A 26235-nucleotide genomic window follows, 5' to 3' on the forward strand; every position below is an offset into this window, starting at 1 on the left:
AGTTGTCAGCTGAACAGTCGTTTGGCCGAAGGCTCTCTCTCCGCTTCCCCATAAACACACACTTTCGGCTCGAAGAGTGGAGAAAGCTGCTGCCAAAAACCTCTAGCGGTGGCTTACCTCCTGGGAGAACAAAAGGATTGGGTGAATATATTCATTTTCCGCCATTGCAGACAAGAATAGGACATGCGCTATTGTTTTTGCAGGGCCGCGGGACGGATGCGGACAGCACACGGTGAGCTGTCAGCATCTTTTGAGGCCACATTGAAATTAATGGGCCCGCATACATTCTGCAGATGCTGACCAATAAATATAGTCGTGGGAACGTACCCTTAAAGGGATTGTCCCATCTGGACATTTATGGCATGAATGTCAGATAGGTACAGGTTCCTCTTCCATCCGTACCATGGTTGCAGGCGCCATCCTGACAGGTGAGAAGTGTCACTGTTGCCTAAGAGAAGTTGTCACGCGAGCCATATTCTAGGCAGGAGTACCTTCTGCTAATGGAAAAGTTGCATTTCCATTTAAAGCCATTAATACAATCAGTTTATGACAGGACAATTCATGAAGATCAATAATAGACAATAATTTTATCAGTTATCATTTCCTGCATTAACAGTGACACTGGCCAATTATCTGAAAGAAGTGAATGGTCACGATAACTGGTCAGTGTAAACAGGCCTTTAGGCACAATGAATCCGTTTTGTCGGAACACTTGGGGCCGTATCCGGCATTAAAGGGAACCGGTCACCTGGATTTTGTGTATATAGCTGAGGACATGGGTTGCTAGATGGCCGCTAGCACATCCACAATACCCAGTCCCCATAGCTCTGTGTGCTTTTATTGTGTAAAAAAACTGATTTGATACATATGCAAATTACCCTGAGATGAGTCCTGTCCCTGACTCATCGCACATACAGGACTCATCTCAGGGTAATTTGCATATGTATCAAATCTTTTTTTTTACACAATAAAAGCACACAGAGCTATGGGGACTGGGTATTGCAGATGTGCTAGCGGCCATCTAGCAACCCATGTCCTCAGCTCTATACACAAAATCCAGGTTCCCTTTAATGCATTTCAATGGAAATTAATGCCAGATCCCGAATTCTGGCAAGTGTTCAGGATTTTTTGCCGGAGAGAAAACTGCAGCATGTTGCGGTATTTTCTCCGGCCAAAAAACGTAAGAGGGACTGAACTGATGCTCTCTATTCAGAATGCATTAGGATAAAGATGATTTTTTTTTCCGGTATTGAGCCCCAAAGACGGAACTCAATACCGGAAAACTTTAGCGCAAGTGTGTGAAAGTACCCTAAGGCATTCTGAATGGAAAAGGATCCGCTCAGATCCGCTCCATTAAGCTTTGGAGACGGACACCAAAATACTGCTTGCAGCGTGTGGTGTCCATCTGATGAAACTGAGCCAAACGGGACGGTCAATGGGGACGGATTCATTTTCACTGACACAATCTGGCACAATAGAAAACAGATCCGTCCCCCATTGACTTTCAATAGTGTTCTAGACGGATCCGTCTTGGCTATGTTAAAGATAGTACAAACGTATCCGTTCTGAACGGATGCAGACAGTTGTATTATCTGAACGATCCATCCATGACGTATCCGCACAAAATGTGAGTGTGAAAGTAGCCTTAGCCTCCCTGTCGGATCCGTCCTTCCGCTGTTTCGCCAAGCCGCTGAACTGCCGCTCCGTCCCCATTGACTATAATGGGGACGGGGGCTGAGCTCCGGCACAGCACGTCGGTGCACGGCGAAAGCCACCGGACTAAAAAGTCCTGCATGTCCGACTTTTTAGTCCGGCGGCTTTCGCCATGCACTGTCGTGCTGCGCCGGAGCTCAGACCCCGTCCCCATTATAGTCAAAGGGGACGGAGCGGCGGTCCGGCAGCTCTGCGAAACAGCGGAAGGACGGATCCGACAGGGAGACCAGCCTGCCGGATCCGTCCTGCTGCAAAGTGTGAAGGAGCCCTTAGAAGCATACAAAGAACATAAAAAATAATAACTCGGACAACCCCTTTAAAATGTAAAGGGGACCTTAACCTTGTCTGAAAGGACACAGAGTACAGCAGCTCTGAGAGAACTTTGCATCAGCTCTCCTCTGCTTCTCTAGCGTGCGGAGTATGGATCCTATACATCAGGGATCGGCAAACACCAGCAATCCAGTTGTGGTGAAACTACAACTCCCAGCATGGTGTTCTCAGCATATTTTGATGTTCTCAGATCTCCCAAGTGAATGGAGCATGCTGGGAGTTGTACTTTAACAACAGCTGGAGTGCCGGAGGTTGCTAATCCTGTATATACTTTCTATGGATCCGTACTCCGCATGCTGGTTGCCGATGCATGCCGAAGGTGCAAAACTGCTGCACCTTCTGTAAAGTTTTACATCACCTTTATTATTAATATTAGCCATTTTTCTTTACCCATTTTATCATCTTTATTATGGTTAAATAATAATAGAATTTCAGACTGAAAATATTCTTTTTATGATAATAGTCAATATTAATTTTTATCATTAACTGTACAGAAACTGCACTAAAGACTCTACATTTTACGTTTACTCAAAGGCGGAGTCTCACTTTAATCATCTGCAGCATTTCATTCTTAATGAAGGGGTATATTTAATGAATGTATAAGATTAAGGAGAAGGATTAGTGTAAGTACAACACAGACTATACCGGGGCCAATGATGCAGCAGATACATACTGTAAATTTATTATGATATAGTGTGGGCTATCCCACAGAAAGTACTACCAATAAATATGGCATTTCAAATGAAGTATTGCAATATACATAAAATAAAAAGTTTGTTTTTTATTCTCATTCCATTTTTCTCTCTGGTAGCGCCCCCTACTGACTACTCCTTTGGTCCTCCTTCCCCTGCATTCAGAAGTGGACCTTAGGGAAGCAGTCCAGACCTTTTTCATTCATTCATCGCAACTTTTAAATCCATAGATGTATATACTGTAGCTATATCTCTCTCTCTAGAGACTGAAGGGAATTGTGGGGGCATCACACACCATATGTATCTGTGGGGCTATTTTCTATGCACAGGAGAAGAGTTTAACAAGAGTCAACTGCAATGTATCCTGGGAGATGCAGGTGCTTGATTATCTTATGTGAGCTGCTGCCCACCCATAGAAATGGAAGGTCCTCTAGGTAAGGCCTCATTGCACACGTCTTTAACAGTTTTTCGGTCCGCAAAACACGGATCTCGGCTGTGAGCATGCTGCCTTATTTCCTCAGTCTAGAGAAAAGTCCTATTCCTGCCCCCAAAAAGTACAAGAACAGGACATGTTCGTTTTTTTTGTGGGGCCGTGGAACAGACTCACGGATGCAGGCAGCACATGAGTGTGCCGTCTGCATCTTTTGCTGCCCCACTGAGATGAATTGGTCCACATCCAACCTGCAAAAAATGTGGATTTGATGACGAAACTATGGCGGTGTGCATGAAGCCTAAGTGAGTGAAAATTGTTTTGTGGGATAACCCCTTTAACCACATCCTTAGAGAAAACTGTCAATATGACTTGTCTATCATATAAAAAAATTCTGGTGCATCTTTTCTTATAATTCTGCATTATGCTGTTCCTCCTGGGTGTTATCATTCCTTTTGTCACAGAAGTGTGTCCCTACACAGTCTGCCATGGCCAGCACTGATTGTGCACGGACACACCACCAAGTAGTAACAACCAGCTATCAATTTATTCATATTTTTTAATGAAAAACAAAAGGGATGGCACAAAACAAACAAACATAATCCAATTCGATAGCCGAGCCAGCGCTTAGCTATTTTCAGCAGTCCGATTATATAAAAAAACGGAGGGTGGACGCACATGATACTTCCATCTCTGTGGATCTTTGGGGCTCCTTCAGTGTTATCATTGGTGTCTTTGTTAAATCTCTGAATTATGCCCTCCTTGCCGGTCTGAGAGTTTTTGTGGACAGCCTTCCTTGTCAGGTCTGTAGTTGTGCCATATTGCTTCCATTTTTAAATCCATCTACTATCCATAGGATGTTCAAAGTTTAGGGTATTTTTGATAACCCAACAATTTATACGCCCACCAATTTATTTCCCAGAACCCTACTTCACCATATGCTAGACCTCTAGGTTGGACCCCAGTAAGTGCAGCAGATATGAAGTTTTGGGGACTTGTGCTGCATATGGACATAGTCAAAAAAACTAATGTTAGCCAATATTGGAGTTCGGACATTTTCTACCAGACTCCAATTTACAGTCAGACCATGACCCGGAAGCGATTTGAGTCAATTAGGAAATTCCTACACTACAACGACAATGCACAGTGCCCACCCTAAAACGAACCAACATTTGACCGTCTGTTCAAAGTTAAAGGGATTCTGTCACCTCCCCTAAGCCAAAAAACGATTTTAAAGCAGCCATGAAGCACAGCTTACCTTGATTAGGCTGTGCTCTTTGATCTTGTAATCCGTCCAGCAGTTTCTGCAAAAAACAACTTTTATTGATATGCAAATGAGTCCTGAATGTGCCCAGAGGGGCGTTTTGTTCCTCTTAGAGAGCCCAGTACCGCCCCTCTTACAGTGCCCAGCCCGCCTTCCTTGCACTGTCTAACCGCCCCCAGCCTGCCACAGCCTCTCCTCCCCCTCCCTCACGGCCGAACGAACTCTCGCACAGGCGCAGTACCCACTGAGGGCTGCGCCTGTGCGATCAGCAGGAGACTGAGGGCAGGAGCTTCATCCTCGTCACTGGGCATGTGCGGAGCCCAGTGACGTCCCATGCTCGCTCTTCCCTGCTGACTGAGGGAAGAGCGAGCATCGGACGTCACTGGGCTCGGCGCATGCTCAGTGACGAGGATGAAGCTCCTGCCCTCAGTCTCCTGCTGATCGCACAGGCGCAGCCCTCAGTGGGTACTGCGTCTGTGCGAGAGTTCGTTCGGCCGTGAGGGAGGGGGAGGAGAGGCTGGGGGCGGTTAGACAGTGCAAGGAAGGCGGGCTGGGCACTGTAAGAGGGGCGGTACTGGGCTCTCTAAGAGGAACAAAACGCCCCTCTGGGCACATTCAGGACTCATTTGCATATCAATAAAAGTTGTTTTTTGCAGAAACTGCTGGACGGATTACAAGATCAAAGAGCACAGCCTAATCAAGGTAAGCTGTGCTTCATGGCTGCTTTAAAATCGTTTTTTGGGTTAGGGGAGGTGACAGAATCCCTTTAAGCCTGTCATTGACCACTTTAGCACTAAGTTTGCTGAGGTATACAATCCAGAGAAAAATGTATGTGTAGATGAGTCCCTATTACTGTTCAAAGGGAGGATTAGATTCCGCCAGTACCTGCCTAGCAAACGGCAAGGTATGGCATAAAAATATACAAACTCTAAGGCTGGGTTCACACCTAAGTGTTTTACAGCACGTTCCTATGCGCTGTAAAACGCTCAACGAGGAGAAACCAATGATTCCCTATGGGCATGGTTCTCACCTGGGTGTTTTACAGCGCGTACGATCGCGCTGTAAAACGCCCGACGCCCCAAGAAGTACATGAGCTTCTTTGGGGGGGGGGGGGGGGGGTCTTGTCGCGCGTTCCCGTACATAGACTTCCGGGAACGCGTGACAATGGGCGTTCGCATGATACCGTAGCCGGGTATGTGAGACGCAGGAGAATCGCGCACACACAGCGCTCAGGTCTGAACCCAGCCTTAGAGAGTTAGTGGGAAAATTGTGTGGGACTTACTGCACCCACTGCTGGATAAGGGTTACCACCTATATGTGGATAACTATTATACCAGCATACCCCTATTCAATGTCCCTAACTGCCAGAGGTACTGTGGCTTGCGGCACAGTGCGCAAAAATCAGAGGCCTCCCTAGATCCCTGGTAGGGCAACCACATGAGAACATGCTGGTGGTTAAGTACAAGGACAAGAGGGACTTCCTTGTACTGACCACCATTCACTCTAACACAAGCTCCCCTGCTCCTGTACTAGGTACCAGAACCACTACCCCCAAACCAGTTTGTATCCTGGACTACAACAGGCACATGGGAGGGTTGGATCTTGGGGATCAACTTATGAAGCCCTACTGTGCCACACGAAAAACAAAAGTGTGGTACAAAAAGCTTGCTCTTTCCAAAATGGGGTCACTTGTTGGGGTTTTTCATTTCTGGGGACCTCAGACATGGCACCTAAAATACATGTCTGCCAATTCAGGTCTGCAAAATCCATATTTAGCTGTTTCACTCTAGAGTCCCGTCATGCGCCCATACATCATTTTTTTAGTACTTATGGGGTCTTGGCGTATTCGGGGGAAAATGGGGAACAAAATGTGGGTGCATTTATTCCTGTTACCCCTTGTGAAAGTGAAAAATGTGGGTGTAATTGTAATTTTTCATTTTCACAGCCAAGCTTTTCCTAATTCTGTGAAACGCCCGATGGGTCAAAGTGCTCACTACACACCTTGAAATATTGCTTGAGGGGTTTTGTTTCCAGAATGGGGTCATTTTGGGGGGGTTTCCTCTCTAGGGGTACCTCAGGGTGTATTCAATTGCAAGATGGCGCCTGTCAATTATTTCGGTGAAATCTGCCTTCCAGAAGCCATTTGGTGCTCCTTTCCTTCTGACCCCTGTGGTACGCCCATATGGCAGTATACAATTTGGGGGTACATTTTCTCCAGTTCCCCATTGTAAAAGTGAAAGATTTGGGCCTAAGGTCAATTTTTTGGGAAGAAATTGTAATTTTTCATTTTCACAGCCAATTCCATGTATCACTTTTGAGGAAAAAGTTCTCACTACACATCTTGAAATATTCCTTGAGGGGTGTAGTTTCCAGAATGAGGTAACTTTTGTGGGGTTTCCACTATAGGTGTACCCTAGGGTCTTTATATGCGACATAGCTCCCAAAAGCCAATCCTGCAAAATCCTCCAAAAGCCCTATGGTGCTATTTCCCTTTTGAACCCTGCCATGCATCCATACATCATTTTTTTTAGCAGATATGGGGTGTTGTTGTATAGGGGGGGAAATGGGGAACAAAATGTGGGGTGCATTTTGTCCTGTTTCCCCTTGTGAAAGTGAAAAATGTGGGTGTAAAGCAACTTTTTCTAGAAAAAAAATTAATTTTTCATTTTCACAGCCAAGCATTTCCTAATTCTGTGAAACGCCTGATTGAAATATTCCTTGAGGGGTGTAGTTTCCGGAATGGGGTCACTTTTTGGGGGTTTCCACTGTAGGGCCACCACAGGGTGTCTTCATATGCGACATAGCTCCCAATTACCATTCCAGCTAAATCCGCTCTCCAAAAACCATATGTGCTCCTTCCACTCTGATGCCTGCTGTGCGCCCATACATCAGTTTTTGAGCACACATAAGGTGTTTCTGTAAACTCCTGAATCAGGGTAATAGATTTTGAGTTTTGTTTGGCTGTTAACCCTTGATGTGTTGCAGAAAAATTATATACAAATTTAAAATCTGCTAAAAAAAAGTAAAATTTAGAAATTTCATTCCCATTTTTATTTAATTCTAATGGGGCACCTAAAGGGTTAACAAAGTTTGTCAAATCAATTTTGAATATCTTGAGGAGTGTAGTTTCTAAAATGGGGTGATTTATGGGTGGTTTCTAATATGTAAGCCTCAGAAAGTGACTTCATAACTGAACTGGTCCTTAAAAAAATTGGGGTTTGGAAATGTTCTTAAAAATTTTAAGAATTGCTTCTAAACTTCTAAGGCCTTCTAACATCCCCCAAAAATTGAAATTAATTTTCAAAATGATACAAACATGAAGTAGACATCTGTGGAATGTAAAGTAATAACTATTTTTGGAGGTATTACTATCTATTATAAAGGAAAGAAATTGAAATTTGTAAATTTGCAAATTTTTCAATTTTTTCGGGTAAATTTGGTATTTTTTTTAATAAATAAAAATGAAATTTTTTGATTCAATTTTACCACTGTCATGAAGTACAATGTGTGACGAGAAAACAATATCAGAATGGCCTGGATAAGTAAAAGCGTTTTAAAGTTATTACCACATAAAGTGACACATCAGATTTGCTAAAAATGGCCTGGTCCTTAAGGTGAAAAATGGCAGGGGCCTTAAAGGATAACGGTCCTATTTTTTTTAATTTGCTAGTTTATTAGAGCTAGGCATGTATACCTGAGGTAGTCCGTCAATGATTGCCAGAAAAAATCTGTAATTACCTTATAATAACAGCTTTCATTAATGTCCCCTGTCCCTTTCCACTGCTCCCTTAAAATAAAGCTGCTATGGCTTGTCTGTCTCTGGCTAAGACGACAGGAAGACGGAGGGGCGGTCCTTCACACTGCATGCCTGCAGAGTGAGGAGGCATGTCTCTCAGTAATCTAATCTGATTGGTTGGCAGAGAGCTGCTGGCTACAGCAAGTTTGTATGTGACCTGAGGGGAAGTAGTTTTGGCCTCAGAGAACTGGCAGAGGAGCCATCTTGAGAAGATCCTCATAATGCAGGATTCAAAACAGCAGTAACTAAGGGGAAAACTCAAGAAAAACAGTGGTATGTGAAGAAACTAAAGATTGCTGTATGCATAATGCTGCTGCAGCAGTACCATATGCTACAATAGATTTTTTTTTTTTATGAAAATGTGACAGTTATCCTTTAAGGGGTTAATATATTGCTTAATTTGATAGTTTATGATTCACCTTAGAAACAACCATCATATAGTTGCAACATATGCATCTATTCTGGCCACATTTAAAGCTTCCTTTGTGGCGTAACCAAACCGGTTTGGGGGCAGGGCGATCATAGAAAAGACTAGGACAAATTTTTTGTTGCAGTGTAGGGGCCCTGCGTGCTACACACTTTATATCCATGTTCGCATTTGTACTCCAATCATCATCAAATTTTAGTACTGATAGATGCTTTCTCACTATAGCACATATTTTCTTTTTGTTAGTAGAATCAGGAAATATTAGTGTCCTGCGATTTAAAGTGCAACTATTATATTTTTTTTATTTGCTAGTTTATTAGAGCTAGGCATGTATACCTGAGTTAGTCTGTCAATGATTGTTAAAAGATCTGTAATTACCTTATAATAACAGCTTTCATTAATGTCCCTTTCCACTGCTCCCTTAACCTCTTAAGGACATAGGATGTACAGGTGCTCCCTTATGTCCTGGTACTTAAGGAAACAGGTCGTACATGTACGCCCTGTGTATTTTCAATCACTGCCGCGCGGCAGGCGGCGATCGGAACCCCGTGCCTGCTCAAATCATTGAGCAGGCACTTGGGGCAAATGCGCCGGGGGGGGGGGGGTCCTGTGACCCCTCCATGTATGCGATCGCAGAAAACCGCAGGTCAATTCAGACCTGCGGTTTTCTGCGTTTCTGGGTTATTCGGGTCTCTGAAGACCCGATAACCCGGAACAGGATGGTGATGGTGGTGTGATTTCACCCCACCAATCCACCATCCAGCGATCCTGAGTGGTGATGGTGACATCACCACTCAGGATCGCTTCTGATTGGTCAGTGGGCGGGCCAGCGACAGATTCAAAAGATGCAGGCGCTCCTCTCCTCCTCCTTTTGTGTTCCGGAGCCGGAGGAGAGAGGAGCTGCCTGCACGTGTCGTCCGTCGGTGCCAGCATCACCCCATCTGTGCCCCCAGGACCCGATCTGTGCCCCAACACCCCCCATCAGGTACATAGGGAAAGCATAGGGAAAGTTTGGGTTAGGCAGGGAAAAAAAAGGGAAAGTTAGTTTGTGAACTTTTATTGCATCACCCTAAGTTAGGGTGTCTGGGGTCCACGGAGCAAGGGGACCGCCATGTTAGGGACCCTGTGGCCCACACTAGTACGAGCAGCTCTGGGGCTCGTACTGGTTTCCCGGCCCACCAGTTAAATCCACCGGAGCACCCTGCTGGTGAACTTGTCTAGTGTAGCCCAGAGCGATACGAGCCCGTGATTCCTGATTTTGTAGGCCAATCAGGAATCCAGATTTGCACAGTGGGCTACACTCAATATGACTTTTTTTTGTCATTTTTTCAGTGACCCACTGGCAAATCTGATGGTGGAGCAGACGAACCTGTACGCCCAACAGTTCGTTGCTCAACACCCGGGCTCCTTTTTGGCCAGGCCCGGTGGCTGGACGCCGGTCAGTGCAGCCGAAATGAGGACATTTTGGGGCCTCGTGCTGCATATGGGCCTGGTCAAGAAACCCAGTGTCAGGCTGTACTGGAGTGGGGACGTCCTATACCAGACCCCACTTTACAGTACGGCCATGACACGCTCCCGGTTTGAGGCCATCCGGAAATGTCTGCATTATTCCGATAATGCAGCATGCCCCCCCCCCCCCCGAGGTGATCCTGCCTATGACCGTCTGTATAAGATACGGCCGGTCATCGATCACTTTGGGGCCAAATTCATGGAGGCCTATGCACCTGGAAGGGAGGTCGCGGTTGATGAGTCTCTCATTGCGTTCAAGGGGAGACTCATTTTCTGCCAGTATTAGCCCTTCAAGCGGGCGAGGTATGTTGTTAAGCTATACAAAATTTGTGAGAGTACCTCAGGGTACACTTACAAATTTCATGTATACGAGGGGCGAGATTCCCGGATTCAACCCCCAGAATGTCCCCCCACTCTGGGTGTTACCGGAAAACTTGTGTGGGACCTTATGTACCCACTGCTAGATAAGGGTTACCACCTTTACATGGATAACTTTTATACCAGTATCCCCTTGTTCCAGTCCATTGCCGCCAGATCCACGTCCGCTTGTGGGACCGTGCGGAAAAATCAACGCGGCCTCCCTGCCCATCCCCTCCAGGTACCTATCCCCAGGGGTGAGACCCGTGCCCTTACCACTGGAAACCTGTTGCTGGTCAGATATAAGGACAAGAGGGATGTCCTTATGCTGTCCACAATTCATGGTAACGGCATCACCCCTGTCCCTGTGCGAGGTACCGCGGCAACGGTCCTCAAGCCCAATTGTATCGTCGACTCCAATCGGTATATGGGAGGAGTTGATCTCTCGGATCAAGTCCTCAAGCCATATAACGCCATGCGCAAAACCCGGGCATGGTACAAAAAAGTTGCGGTCTACTTGGTACAGGTTGCCATGTACAACTCTTTTGTACTATCCCGAAGCGCTGGCAGCACAGGGACATTCCTCCAGTTCTATGAGGCAATCCTCAAGGCCCTGATCTTTTCGGACCGGGAAAGAGCAGGCCGGAGTACCTCGGGAACTGTAGGCGCCCGGATCGTCCCTGGCCAACACTTTCCAGGTGTGGTCCCCCATACTGGAAAGAAGGGACGAACCCAAAAAAAGTGCAGAGTGTGTCGCAGGAGGGTGATACGGAAGGACACCACTACTCAGTGCGACACGTGCCCCAATCATCCGGGCCTCTGCATTGACGGTTGCTTCAGGGAGTATCACACTTCCATGGAGTACTAAATTTATATCCCAATTTAGCACTGACATCGGATTAAAAAAAACTGGTTCTCAGACTTGAGACACCAAAATAATTTATTAAAAGTAGACATATTAGGTAACGCCGCGTCCGTAAGAATCTCCTCTATAAAAATACCCCATGACCCAACCCCCCAGATTAACATGGACAAAAAATAAATAAAAAATTGGTGCAAAAAATGATATTTTTTTGTCACCTTACATAACAAAAAGCAAGCGATAAAAAAGTCATATAGCCCCCAAAATAGTGCCAATAAAACCGTCCGCTCATCCCGCAAAAAATGAGCCCCCACATAAGATAATCGGATAAAAAATAAATAAAAAAAATGACACTTAGAGCTTAGAGATACCCAAAAACCTAAATAATTGTAAAAAAAGTAGACTTATTATGTATCGCCGCGTCCGTAAGAATCTCTTCTATAAAAATATTTCATGACCCAACCCCCCAGATTAATACGGTTAAAAAAAAATAAAAATGTGCCAAAACAGCTATTTTTGGCACTTTTCCATTTCAATCCGTTTTTTCCGGTAACAAAACAAGGGTTATCAACCAAACAAAAGTTACAATTTATTACTCCGATACTGCCGTTTACAGAAACGCCACATTTGTGGTCGTAAACTGCTGTATCAGTAAACGGGAGGACGCAAAAGGAAAGGACCGACATGGTTTCTGGAAGGCCGATTTTGATGGCCTTTTTTATTGACACATGTCCCTTTTTAAGCCCTGCTGATGCCCCCCTAGAGTAAAGACTCCCTAAAAGTGACCCCATCTAAGAAACTACACCCCTCAAGGTATTCAAAACTTATTATACAAACTTTATTAACCCTTTAGGTGTTCCTCAACAGTTAATGGCAAATGGAGATTTAATTTCAGAATTTCAATTTTTTGTAACCTTGCCTCACAAAAATGTAATATAGAGCAACCAAAAATCATATTTACCCTAAAAATAGTCCCCCAAAAAATGCCACCGTATCCCGTAGTTTCCAAAATGGGGTCACTTTTAGGGAGTTTCTACTCCAGGGGTGCATCAGGGGGGTTGAAACAGGACACAGTGTAAATAAACCGGTCCATAAAAATCAGCCCTCCAAAAACCAAACGGCGCACCTTTCACTCTACGCCCCGCTGTGTGGCCGTACAGTAGTTTACGGCCACATATTGGGTGTTTCTGTAAACGGCAGAGTCAGGGCAATAAAGATACAGTCTTGTTTGGCTGTTAACCCTTGCTTTGTTAGTGGAAAAAATGGGTTAAAATTAAAAATTAGACAAAAAAATGAAATTCTCAAATTTCATTCCCATTTGCCAATAACTCTTGTGCAATACCTAAAGGGTTAACAACGTATGTAAAATCAGTTTTGACTACCTTGAGGGGTGTAGTTTCCTAGATGGGGTCATTTTTGGGTGGTTTCTATTATGTAAGCCTCGCAAAGTGACTTCAGACCTGAACTGGTCCCTAAAAATTTAGTTTTTGCAAATTTCTGAAAAATTTCAAGATTTGCTTCTAAACTTCTAAGCCTTGTAACATCCCCAAAAAATAAAATATCATTCCCAAAATAATTCAAACATGAAGTAGACATATGGGGAATGTAAAGTCATCACAATTTTTGGGGGTATTACTATGTATTACAGAAGTAGAGAAACTGAAACTTTGAAATTTGCAAATTTTTCCAAATTTTTGTTAAATTAGGTATTTTTTTGTGCAAAAAAAAAAAAATTTTTTTACTTCATTTTACCAGTGTCATGAAGTACAATATGTGACGAAAAAACTATCTCAGAATGGCCTGGATAAGTCAAAGTGTTTTAAAGTTATCAGCACTTAAAGTGACACTGGTCAGATTTGCAAAAAATGGCCTGGTCCTTAAGGTGAAATAAGGCTGTGTCCCTAAGGGGTTAAAAGAAAGTTGCTATGGCTTGTCTGTCTCTGGCTAAGAAGACAGGAAGACGGAGGGGCGGTCCATCACACTGAATGCCTGCATTAGGCTTCAGAGTGAGGAGGCGTTTCTCTCAGTAATCTAATCTGATTGGCTGGCAGGGAGCTGCTGGCTACAGCAAGTGTGTATGAGAAGTGAGGGAAAGCAGTTTTGGCCTCAAAGAACTGGCAGAGGAGCCATCTTGAGAAGGTCCTCATATTGTAAATGTTTAAACAGTCGTAACTAAGGGAAAAACTCAAGGAAAACAGTGGTATGTGAAGAAACTGACTATTGCGTTATGCATAATGCTGCTGCAGCAGTAACATATGCTAAAATTGATTTTTTGATGAAAACATGACAGTTACCCTTTAATGACTGTGCCCAGTCTTTCGTTCTATTGATAGCATGCGGGGAATAGTTCCTCATCCGCAATCTGGCAGAGATTGTTTCACTCTCCAAGTTAAAGGAAAGACTGTCTGAGCAATTTCATCTAGCTCTGACCATCTTTCCCCTAGGAATATTTTTAGACACATGCGCTGGATGACAGGAATCAGCAAGGAGAGTAGCATTTCCTGAAGTCTCTTTTCTGAAGGTACTAGTAGATACAAGATGCTTGTCAGAGTTCCCTTTTAAACACAAGTCCAAAAATGAAATTGACTGAGAATCGTAATGAATGGTGAAGGAGAAGAAGTGACTATTATTTAAAAATGATCCAATGTTTGATTTGGAATGAGTATCTTTTGTTTCTTGTGTTTTTTTCTTACTTAAAATTTTATTTTTTTATCTACCATGATATGGACTCCACTCCACTTTGTATCTTATCCTGATATTGACTGAAGGCAGTCCGCTATATCAATGTGGGTTGCATACATATGTACTTGTTATGAGTAAGGATTCTAATCTTTTAATCCGAAACGCGTAGATAAGTGTTTTTTTTTCCTATGGGAGTTTTTATCGCTTGTTTAATAAAGACCATTGTTTGTATTGAAAAGCTGGAATTTTTTGTCACCATCAGCGTTGACCTAGCTCACCAGAGGATCTTCTGGTGGGCCCAGGTTCTCATAAAATAGTGGGCTCCAAAGTTCCTTGGAGATACAAAACCATTTGGCTGCTTTTGGAGCCAATCAGCAGCCACTAGGGTCTACCTCTTGAAGCTCATCAAGAGAATGCCAAGAGTATGCAAAGCAGTAATCAAAGCAAAAGGTGGCTACTTTGAAGAACCTAGAATATGACATATTTTCAGTTGTTTCACACTTTTTTGTTATGTATATAATTCCGCATGTGTTAATTCATAGTTTTGATACCTTCAGTGCGAATCTACAATTTTCAAAGTCATGAAAATAAAAAAAAAACTCTTTGAATGAGAAGGTGTGTCCAAACTTTTGGTCTGTACTGTATATGTTTTCAGTTTGCTCCCCCTAGTGGCAGCCATTTGCTGCAAAAATGTATGTAATTTACATATGTCTCACAGAAACATGGCTGACACCCTCAGACACCTCCTCCCCTGCTGCACTTTCTTATAGTGGATTTCAATTCACTCACCCCCCCCCCCCCTCCCCCGCCCCGGCTGCAAACATGGTGGAGGAGTTGGTCTTCTCCTATCAGACACCTGCTCCTACAGCCCAACTCCACTGCCACCCTCCATTACGCTCACCTCATTTGAAGTACACTCTGTTCGCATCTACTCTCCCTCCAACCTTTAAGTAGCCGTCATTTACCGCCATCGAGGCCCAGGCACCATCTTTCTTGACCACTTTAACACCTGGCTACTACACTTTCTTTCTGCCAACATCCCCACTATCATCATGGGTGACTTCAACATCCCTATTGACACATGCCACTCGGCCGCCTCTAAACTCCTGTCACTCTCTTCCTCCTTTGGCCTATCAGCTCCCACCCACAGAGATGGTCACACTCTGGATCTGATCTTTACCCGCCTCTGCTCCCTATCTAACCTTTGTAATTCGCCTCTCCCCCTATCCGACCACAACCTACTCACCTTCTCTTTACTGGTCTCTTCTGCAGCTCCCCCGGTCCACACACTAGCACACCCCCGCAGGAACCTCAAACATCTCGACTTTCGCTTGCTTTCTTACTCTCTTCTCCTACTCTCTACCATCTGTTGCCTCCAAGACCCAGAAGCTGCTACCACCCTATATAACACCACAATAAGTACAGCTCTGGACACTGGTGCTCCCCTCACACACAACAAAACCCAGAAAATCAACAAACAACCCTGGCACACCAACCTGACCAAAAAACTTAGACAAGCTTCCAGGGCTGCTGAGCGGCAATGGAAGAAATCCCATTCTAAAGATCATTTCACAGCATACAAGCAATCCCTTCTCATATTCAAATCCTCACTCGCTGATGCAAAACAGGCCTACTTCTCATCTCTCATATCTTCCCTGTCACACAGCCCTAAACAACTTTTTAGCACTTTTAACTCCCTTCTCCGCCCCCAGCGCCCCCACCCTCTCCTCTCAGCTGAGGACTCTGCCAAATATTTCAAACAAAAGATAGTCAACATCAGAGAAAGCTTTACTACACAGTCCCCACAGACCCTCTACACAACTGCTCAGTCCTCTTCTCCCAAAACCCGCTTCTCCACCATTACAGAAGAAAAACTCTCCACTCTACTCTCCAAATCTCATCTGACCACCTGTGCACTTGACCCGATCCCATCTCATCCTTAACCTCACCACAGTGTTTATCCCAGCCCTAACTCATCTCTTCAACCTATCACTAAACTCTGGTGTCTTCCCCTCTGCTTTTAAACATGCTACCATTACACCCATCCTCAAAAAGCCTTCACTTGACCCATCTTCCTTGTCCAGTTATCGCCCCATATCACTTCTTCCGTATGCCTCAAAGCTACTTGAACAACATGTCCATTCTGAACTGTCCTCCCACCTCTCCTCCTGCTCCCTCTTTGACCGCCTACAATCTGGCTTCCGACCCCACCACTTGACCGAGACTGCCCTTAACAAAGTCACCAATGACCTACTGACAGTAGAAACAATACACTGTCCTCCTTCTCCTTGACCTGTCCTCTGCCTTCGACACTGTTGACCACTCCCTTCTGTTGAAAACTCTCTCATCTCTTGGCATCACTGACCTAGCCCTCTCCTGGATCACATCATACCTCACAGACCGGATGTTTCGCGTCTCGCACTCCCGCACCACCTCCTCCTCTCATTCCCTCTCTGTTGGTGTCCCGCAAGGCTCTGTCCTAGGACCCCTGCTCTTCTCTATCTACACTTTTGGCCTGGGACAGCGCATAGAGTCCTATGGCTTTCAGTATCACTCCTACGCTGACGACACACAAATCTACCTCTCTGGTCCAGACATTACCACCTTACTATCAAGAATCCCACAATGTCTATCTTCTATATCATCCTTCTTCGCCTCTCGCTTTCTAAAACTTAACATGGATAAGACAGAATTCATAATCTTTCCCCCATCTTGTTCAATTCCCCCAACAGACCTATCTATCATGATCAATGGCGGCACACTCTCCCCAGTCAACAAAGCCCACTGCCTTGGAGTGACCCTGGATTCTGCCCTTTCCTTCCGACCGCACATCCAAGCCCTTTCCACCACCTGCCGCCTCCAACTCAAAAACATCTCCCGCATCCGTGCTTTCCTTAACTTTGAATCTGCGAAAATGCTTGTAGATGCCCTCATTATCTCCCGCCTAGACTACTGCAACATTCTCCTCTGTGGCCTTTCATCTAGCACTCTCGCACCCCTCCAATCTATCCTCAACTCTGCTGCCCGACTAATCCACCTCTCACCCTATTACTCCTATGCCTCTCCCCTCTGCCAATCCCTTCACTGGCTCCCCATTGCCCAACGAATTTACTTCAAAGCACTAACAAATACATACAAGGCCGTCCATAACCTGTCCCCTCCCTACATCTCTGAGCTACTTTCCCGATACACCCCCACACGCACTCTCCAATCCTCACAAGACCTCCTTCTCTCCTGTTATTGCCTCTTCCCACAATCGACTCCAAGATTTCTCCCGTGCATCCCCCATACTCTGAAAATCGCTACCCCAACATATCAGACTCTCGCCTACAGTGGAAACCTTCAAAAGAAACCTGAAAACCCACCTCTTTAGACAAGCCTACAACCAGTGACCCTGCTGCCTCTATACCACCATGACCAACTTAACCCGCACCTACTGTGTCCTTCTCCCATACCATGTAGATTGTAAGCCCTCACGGGCAGGGCCCTCTCTCCTTCTGTACCAGTTTGTAACTCATCTTGTTTATGATTAGTGCAATTGTCTGTATTATGTATGTGCACCCCTTATCATATGTACAGCGCTATGGAATGAATGGCGCTTTAATAATAAATATTATAATAATAATAATAAGTGTCCATGCATAAAAAGATTTTATAAAGATTATTAATCCAATTTATCCAGGACATTTTATTTCTGATTTTAGCAGGACAATTCCTTTTAATTCTGTATATACAGAATAGACAACATATGAAAATAAAATAGAATACGGGCAAGTTCCTTTGATTGTACTGTGGTTTGAATCTTTTTCATATTTAGCAAGTGTTACTTATTTCCCATGTGGAAAATAATTTCATTCTTTCAGACCTTTTTCTATGCATGCCCTGGGTGTACCAGAAGAGGAAATATCAGAATGCTGGCTAGGTTGGCGGAGAGGTTGCTCATCCGGTGTCAGCTGTATCTGCTGTAACATTATTGACTGCTCCGCTCCAGACCCTAAATCAGGCCAGAGAATTTTCTGACAGAAGCTGAAATTTAATAATGTATTGTCACCGGTGAAGAAAAATTATCATGTGACTCAAGCCGACAAAGCAGGTACATTTCATAGAATGAGAGAAGGCAGACAACAGGAGCGGAGTGACAAGGAGCAGGCACAGTCTATGCATCTGGATCCTGGAATCCAACTAATAAATACTAATGGACTTTCACTAGCAAACTGCCTTATGAAGATGTATACAGAAGCCATACTGCCTCATTTATATTTCAACACTTTTCTAGACCTCTTGGATCTATTCTGTTTTCCTTTCTGGTTCTATCACCTGCCATCTTGTTCTTTGGCCGGCTAGACCTCTTATGCATACCGCTGCTAATTGACATTTCAAAGACTGTATCAGGCTGCAACTTAATAAGCAGCATATTCTCTCTAGTTAATAAATCATTCACCGGGCAGGTCATTAGGTGCAGTTGTTTTCTTTAATCTTATATTTCTGTCCAAGGAAGTTCTCAGAAACCCATAAAATGATATATCATCTATATTATCTAGATCACTACTGGTTTCAAATGTTTTTTTTTCTACAATATGGAGTGTTTTAGAACCCTGGAAATCAGAATGAACTCCCTGATGACGGTCAAGAAGAACTGCTATTTGCCAAAGGTGCATTTGGCTGCCAACTTTTGAAGAAGTATGGGCACCTGAAAGAGGTTATCCCAAAGGATAAGTCATAAATGTCTGATCGGAGCGAGTTCCACCTCTAGGAACTGCTCTTAAGTCAAGCAAAGAACCCTATAAGTGTGCCACCATGAATGGAGAGGAGGTTCCACATGTTTAGCTCTCTCCATTCACTTCTACAGAACCACCAAATATAGCAGAGTCAATGCTTACTCTGCTGTTTTCATGGTTTGTGAAGTACCATAGAAGTAAATGGAGAGAGCATGCGCATGCGTGGTCCATTCGTAGTAGTGTGAGATGGTATCCCATTTTCTAGATAGGGGCGAGGAACTGCCTATTGGACATTTATGGGCTATCCTTTGGCTATGTCATAAATGTCCATGTGGGAAAACCCCATTAACTTTAAAGGGAGTCTGTCACCAGATTTTGACCTTATAGACCGCTTACATAGCGCTCTAGCATAGCAGTCTATGATTCTAATGGTACCTTTGATGTTTTCTTGTGAAGTTCCCCCAAGGCAAAAACTGACTTTTATTTATATGTAAATTAGGTCTCGCAAGTGCCCAGGGGCGGCGTTCACCTCATTGGTGCCCAGGCTGTTCTGCCTCTTTTCATCATATCCCCGCCTCAGCCTCTTCCTCTGCCCGCCCCGCTCTTCCTTTGCGTCTTCCTTCTCTGCAGCTAGATCCGGCGCCTGCACTATCCATTGCTTGGTCGGGGCATGCGCACTGCGATGCCTATTGTGGGTGTCTCTGGTCCGCCTCCTCGCTGCAGTTTCTCACCGTTGGCCGGCGCACGCGCAGTAGCTACTGCGATGCCATGCCCACAATGGGCATTGCAGTGTGCATGCCCCAGCCAAGCAATGGATAGTGCAGGCGCGGGATCTCGCTGCAGAGAGGGAGGACGCAAAGGAAGAGTGGGGCGGGCAGAGGAAGAGGCTGGGGCGGGGATATGATGAAAAGAGGCAGAACAGCCTGGGCGCCAACGAGGTGAACGCCGCCCCTGAGCACTTGGTAGCCCTAATTTACATATGAATAAAAGTCCCTTTTGCCTTGGGGGAACCTCACAAGAAAACATCAAAAGGTATCATTAGAATCACAGAGCGCTATGTAAGAGGTCTATAAGGTCAAAATCTGGTGACAGACTCCCTTTAAGCATTTTTAGCACTTTCCTCATAGAAAGTGATTGTACTTGTGTCCCACTCTACACCAATGCCTGGGACTAAAAGAGTCCTCCTAATCTCTTTTAATGCCCCATCAAAACATCAAGTAATGCTATAATAGAAAACTCAATAAAAGGGGGAAACGGTAACATAGGCGCCTTCTTAATCTTTCTTAGCCAAATGTGGAAAGTCTTAAATGAAGGTGTGTACAGAGAGATTGAATAGTACTGCATGCCACAGCACCTCTTTATTCTAATTAACTCTTCATTGAAAGGGGAAAAAAAGATCTGCCTTATAGAAACCGGATCTACCAGATTGTGTTCCCAGCAGAGAACTACACAGAGCTGCTCAAGGATAGCCGCAGGGTATATGAAAATGCTGAAACTTTTATACACACTAACTGGTTCATACTACCGCCCCAGACATTAACATACTGTTTTAGCTAACAAATAAAAAAGAATAAAAAATAAATAAAAAATAGGGATGCTCTTATAATGGGGCAGCATTTGCAAGGAGTTTGCATGTTCTCCTCATATTTGAGTGGGTTTACTCCATGTTGTGAACTCCACTGACAGCAAGCAATGATAATGCCTGTAATGCGCCAAGGAATATGCTAGCACTATATAAGTAAAATAAATAAATTATAGAGCAGTAAAGCCAATCTTCATAAATAATGTAACAAAAATAATATATATATTTTTAAGAGGATTTATAGTAATCCTTTTGGCCTGCACATTTAACTTGTTGGTTATTCTGATATACAACATTTTATCAGGAGTATACTGTTTAGGCCTCATGCACACGACCGTTGTTTCATTCTGTGTCCGTTGTTCCGTTTTTCGTGATTTTCTGCGGACCCATTGACTTGTAATGGGTCCGCTGAAAACTCGACTGATGCACTGTTTGTCATCCGCGTCCGTGGTTCCAGTCCGTCAAAAAATATAACCTGTCCTATTTTTTTCACGGAGAATGGGACCGTGAAAAAACGCGGAGGCACACAAGATTGTCATCCGCATCCGGTTTTTTCCTATCATTTGCATGGTAAACTTGACTTTTTTTACTTTCCTTCATGTCTGGTGATCCTCCAAAAATAAAGGAAGACACACAGAAACAAAAACGGAAACGGATCACGGAACCCCATTTTGCAGAACGGAACACAACAAAGGTCGTGTGAATGAGGCCTTAGTGTAATGTCATTATCATTAGTATGTATGTTACATGTTATCTGTGGCTTTAGTATGGTCAATTGCATACAGAGCACAAAAGCAGGCTTCCTTTGCTGCCTTCACTCATTTTTCCATCACATTATACACTGCTCGTGTCCAGAGGTTACAGCCACCACTGCTGCACAGATGTGAGGTGGCCAGGACAGGAGCTGCTGCGCATGTGAGATGTCCTTTTTCTTATAGTGTGCAAGCACGGCCACCACTCCTGGATTGCAGGGTGGTCATAACCCCTGGATACGAGCAGTATATAATGAGATGAAAAAATTGATCAAGCCAACAAAGGAGGCAATATGGACAATTACAATACATTAGTAAGTGCCTTGTATTAACTTTGTCTACATAATACATGCCATTTGCTGAAGTGAAACAGCCCTTTAAAAGGGGATGTCCAAGATGAGAAAAAAAAAAAAAAAAGAGGTCTACACCACTCCCATCTATCTGTTGTGTCATATATAAGACTAAACTGCAAAACCAGTCACAAACAATGGACAGGAGTGGCAGATCCTGGACAAACCCTCTATAGGGGCTTCCTGGGAATAAAATATTGATGACTTTAACCCCAGAAGAAGTCATCAGTATCTGATTGGTGGGGGATCTGTGAGTTAAACCCCACCAGTCAGCTGTTTGAATGGCCTCTTTATACTATACCAAGCAAGGTGCCATCCATTGTATAGCGGCTGTGCTTGAAAATGCAGCCTAATCACATTCACTTGAATGGGACAGATCTGCACGGAAGGTCATGTAACCAATGGACAAGACGTCACAGGCCAAAAATGAGGCCAGAGTCAGATCCCTTGGTATAGGTCATCAATATTTAAATCTCAGAAAACTTTAAGGTGCCAAACATAAGCTCACAGCAGACTATTAGGGCTACAAATTGTGATTACTCAATTTTCATGACATCTTTAAAAGGGGATATCCAATCCCTATAATGACCCACAGAATTCCCAGGCCCCTCCTCAAGAGCATACTTACCTGCTTACCAGCATCCGCGTCCCTCTGGATCCCTGCACGGTCACAGCTGTATCTCAAAACATCCGGCGACAGTGATCAGCCTTCCTAGCAGCTATTGCGGCCTGCTATTGTCTGCACCCATAATGGGGGTCATTATGGGGATTGCATAACCCCTTTAATGTCACCGATTATGGGGACAAGGTATGGAAAGACTTGATTTTCAAGTTTACAGGCAACCCATGATAAAAAGTATAATATCTGGCATTTGGATAGCACAAATAAGCACCATCCAGAGATGGATACTAGTCTAATGAGGCCTAAGGCAGCAAGGGTGGGCACAGACCATGCAAGAACATCCAATATGAAACAAGCCACCATTCATTTTCAACAATAAAATTCATTAGGTCAGACTCTAATATGCAAGTCTAATAGACAGTATGAAGCTGTCAATGGTGAGGGTATGAAGGGGACAGTGGGTCTCCTTATCTGTAGAGCCCCCTGTGCAGCTGAACAAATAGCACATGTAGTATGCTCATAAGATAAGATGCCTTTATTGTCACTGTACAATACAATACAATGTAATACAATGTACAATACAATGAAATGTTGTTTGGAGCAATCCTAGATGCCATGGACAGGGAAACAAGAACTGACCCGAACGCCTCCGTCCAGCCCTGATGCAGTCTGAATGGAGCGGATCCGCTCAGACTGCATCAGTCTGGCGGCGTTCAGCCTCCACTCCGCTCGCCTCCGCACGGACAGGCGGACAGCTGAACGCTGCTTGCAGCGTTCAGCTGTCCGCCTGGCCGTGCGGAGGCGAGCGGATCCGTTCAGACTTACAATGTAAGTCAATGGGAACGGATCCGCTTGAAGATGTCACCATATGGCTCAATCTTCAAGCGGATCCGTCCCCCATTGACTTTACATTGAAAGTCTGAACGGATCCGCTCAGGGTACTTTCACACTTAGAATTTTTTCTAAGTTATTAATGCAGACGGATCCGTACTGAACGGAGCCTCCGTCTGCATTAATATGATCGGATCCGTTCAGAACGGATCCGATCGAACGCTAGTGTGAAAGTACCCTTACTTGTGTCCTAACTTACAGTACAATAAAAGTGACTGCATTTTAGGCCTCATGTGCATAACCATATGTATTTTGCAGTCCACAAACGGCGGATCCACAAAATACGGATACCAGCCATATGTATGTCACATTTTCCATGGGCCCCTATTTTTGTCCGCAACACAAGAATAGGACCTGTTCTATAACGTGCGGGATGGACACACGTATGCGGACAGAACACAGATGACATCCATGTCCTCTCTGTACTTTTTGTGGTCCCATAAAAATGAATTGGCCCGTGTCGGATCTGCAAAAAATGCGGATCGGATACGGACCAAAACTAGGATTGTGTGCATGATGCCTTATAGGTATGTAAATCTGGCAGCATCTTATCTCCCTTAAGAATAATGGATCAGTATGTTGACATCCAATATGACATCGTTCCACCAACATCTGCTGTTGGAGGAGAGTTGGACATCCCCATGCACTAGATCAGTGATGTCTAACCTCTGGTACTCCAGCTATGGTGAAACTACGAGTCCTAACATGCTCCATTTATTTCTATGGAGTTCTGAGAACGGCCAAGTAAGTGTACATCTTGGGAGTCGTAGTTTTACCACAGCTGGAGTGGCGGAGGTTAGCCATCACAGACCTAGATGGTCAGCTGGTTTTCTAAGGACTATGGTCACCTTTAGTTCACTTTGACTGGCTTTTGTTTCAGTTATGAGCAGTCCAGCTGGCAACAGGCCAGGTTTTTGTGTTTCTCTAGTGCCTACTAACCTACCATGTGGTTTACAGAAAGACACTCGATTTGGGTTGTCAATTTCACTAGAGTTATGAGCAGTAACAGTATACTCTGTCAAACTATCTGATCCATTTGTCTAATTTCTCAACTAGACCGAGGTCTTATTTTTAGAAAGCCATCAGCTTTAGCACCTGCCACCATTACTTGGCACTATTCTCTATCAGTTAATGGGATTTAAAGCTGGCAGATTTGCATTTGCATACTATACAACCTTGTAGAGCACTGACTGATGAGCAAGTATTGGGACAAGGGCTATTGTTATTGCCATTGTTAGGGGACAGTCACACCTTTGCACAACAGTTTTATTGTCAATTTACTTTTAATTATAAAATCACCAGGAAATTTGCTGTTAAACTAGGACACAATGCCTTGCAGGGCTCGCTTAGCTGAATGCAATAACACCCTTCATTTAAGGTGGATTTAGACAAGCAGATAATTGTTTAAGTGATCATCGACACGAGCAAACAACTAGCATTTAAATGAAAGGATTAGAGTGTAAATGTTTTTTCGATCGTAGAATTGTTGATACGCCTGCCTACACAGGACTCTCTATCGTCAGCACAATGCACGTTCACATAATGCAATTCATTAACGAAGATTGTACTTGACGTTGAACGAGCGTTTCTGATCAGATCGCTCAATCGTTAGTTACATTTACATGCCATGATTCTCGGCCATTGATCGCATTCGAACCGTACCTATGATCTGCTCGTCTAAATCCACCTTGAGTGATCCGTTGCTTCATTCTGGAGAAAAAGTACTTGAGGGCCATATGCAAACGAGGGTAGACCCAAGCCACTCTGTGCACTTCTGCTTCCAGTGCCAACATCTCCCTCTCTTTCTTGATGGACAGGGCCAGGGGAGATGACTATGCAGAACTCTCCAGTGAAAGGTATCATTACATTCAGCCACACTACCCCTAACAGTGACTTTTCTGGGTATATACTCCTTTTAAACCACTTTATAAATAGTTTTTATTAAAATTTCCCTTTCACGTCTTCAGATTGTGTGTATGTCCTTCACTTGTACACAGCAGGTTCAAATGTAGAGAGTGGGGAAGCATCCAAGGAGGACGGCTCACAAGGGCTGTAGACCCGGATGAAAGCACATGCAAGGCAGTTTGCAAGTGGAAAAAAATTATGTACAAGCATAGACAGAGGGGTGCAGGAGAGGGGGAATCTCATACTTCTCAGCATCTGTGACTGTCAGTTGAAGGACAGACGGGAGAAGGGAGAAAAGCTCTCTCACAGGATGCAGAAGCAGATATCAGCACAGGAATGAAGCTGTCTATTATACGAGAACTAGTGAAGACAGCAGCATCCTGGACATAGTCATGTAGACCATCTACTTGAGATGTCTACAGACCATGTTTCCTGTTCTATCTGTTTGGAAAGATACATGCCATAGAAAATGCCCACCAGACAAATCGGCATCCTATCACAATGTAACTCCCAAAAGGGCACTGTGGCTGGATGCTCTCTTATCCATTGTTGGACAGAGACCTCCTTAGTGTAGTATGTGGTTTTAATGATTTATTATGATTTTATTTCCAATAAAGCCATATATTTTTGACATTTATCTCTTAGCGGTGTGCACCATTTTCTTTGGCACGCCTCTTTGTGGCGTATATGTAGGTTGCACCCTTGTCAGTATAAGGGGTGCCCATGTTTATATACATTTTTCATATTTCCTGTTCTGTGATATACTGTGCACATTGGCCATGTTATTTGGGAATATTAACCTTGTAGAAGGAAAAATTTTATGCAGTTTTGAGCGGTAGTCTGAAAAAGGTTTCACTATATAATGAACTATGATACATACTATCAACTATGATAAATATGGTAGGATGACCAAGTGGAGCAGATAATATATGACACCCATCTGTATTAGACCAGTTGACAAGTTTGAGAATACATTTTAGGTGGATTTTCCAGTTCACAACTAATAAACTGCAACACGTAATTATTTAAAATCTATATAGTAGAAGGCTGGCACTGCTGGGTTCTTGGACTATCGCGCCACAATCCAACGTGGCTCTGGCAAAAAGTTGGTCCCCCTTCTGCCACTGTCGGTGGTGCTCAGAAGACAACATACACAGTCTTGTGTCAAATTCCAATAGAACAAAAGACGTGGCACTCACTAGTGTAGATACAAACTTCTTTATTGTAACATTGTCACAGAATGTGTGTGGAGGGGGGGCTTTCACTTTATGCGACTATGTTACGAAAAAGGAGCTTGCATCCACATGGGTGAGTGACAACGGTCATCACTCTATTTGGAATTCATTCAGAATG

At 44.1% G+C, this 26235-nt stretch overlaps 1 protein-coding gene across 1 annotated transcript in view; it reads right to left on the reverse strand.

Annotated features, from left to right (window-relative positions):
* The window catches only part of NME7 (NME/NM23 family member 7), a 75220-nt gene that overhangs the window by 28475 nt on the left and 20510 nt on the right, over positions 1 to 26235 (reverse strand). The window lies entirely within an intron of this gene.

Source organism: Bufo gargarizans, chromosome 3, assembly GCF_014858855.1.
Source record: "Bufo gargarizans isolate SCDJY-AF-19 chromosome 3, ASM1485885v1, whole genome shotgun sequence".
Taxonomy (NCBI): Eukaryota; Metazoa; Chordata; class Amphibia; order Anura; family Bufonidae; genus Bufo; species Bufo gargarizans.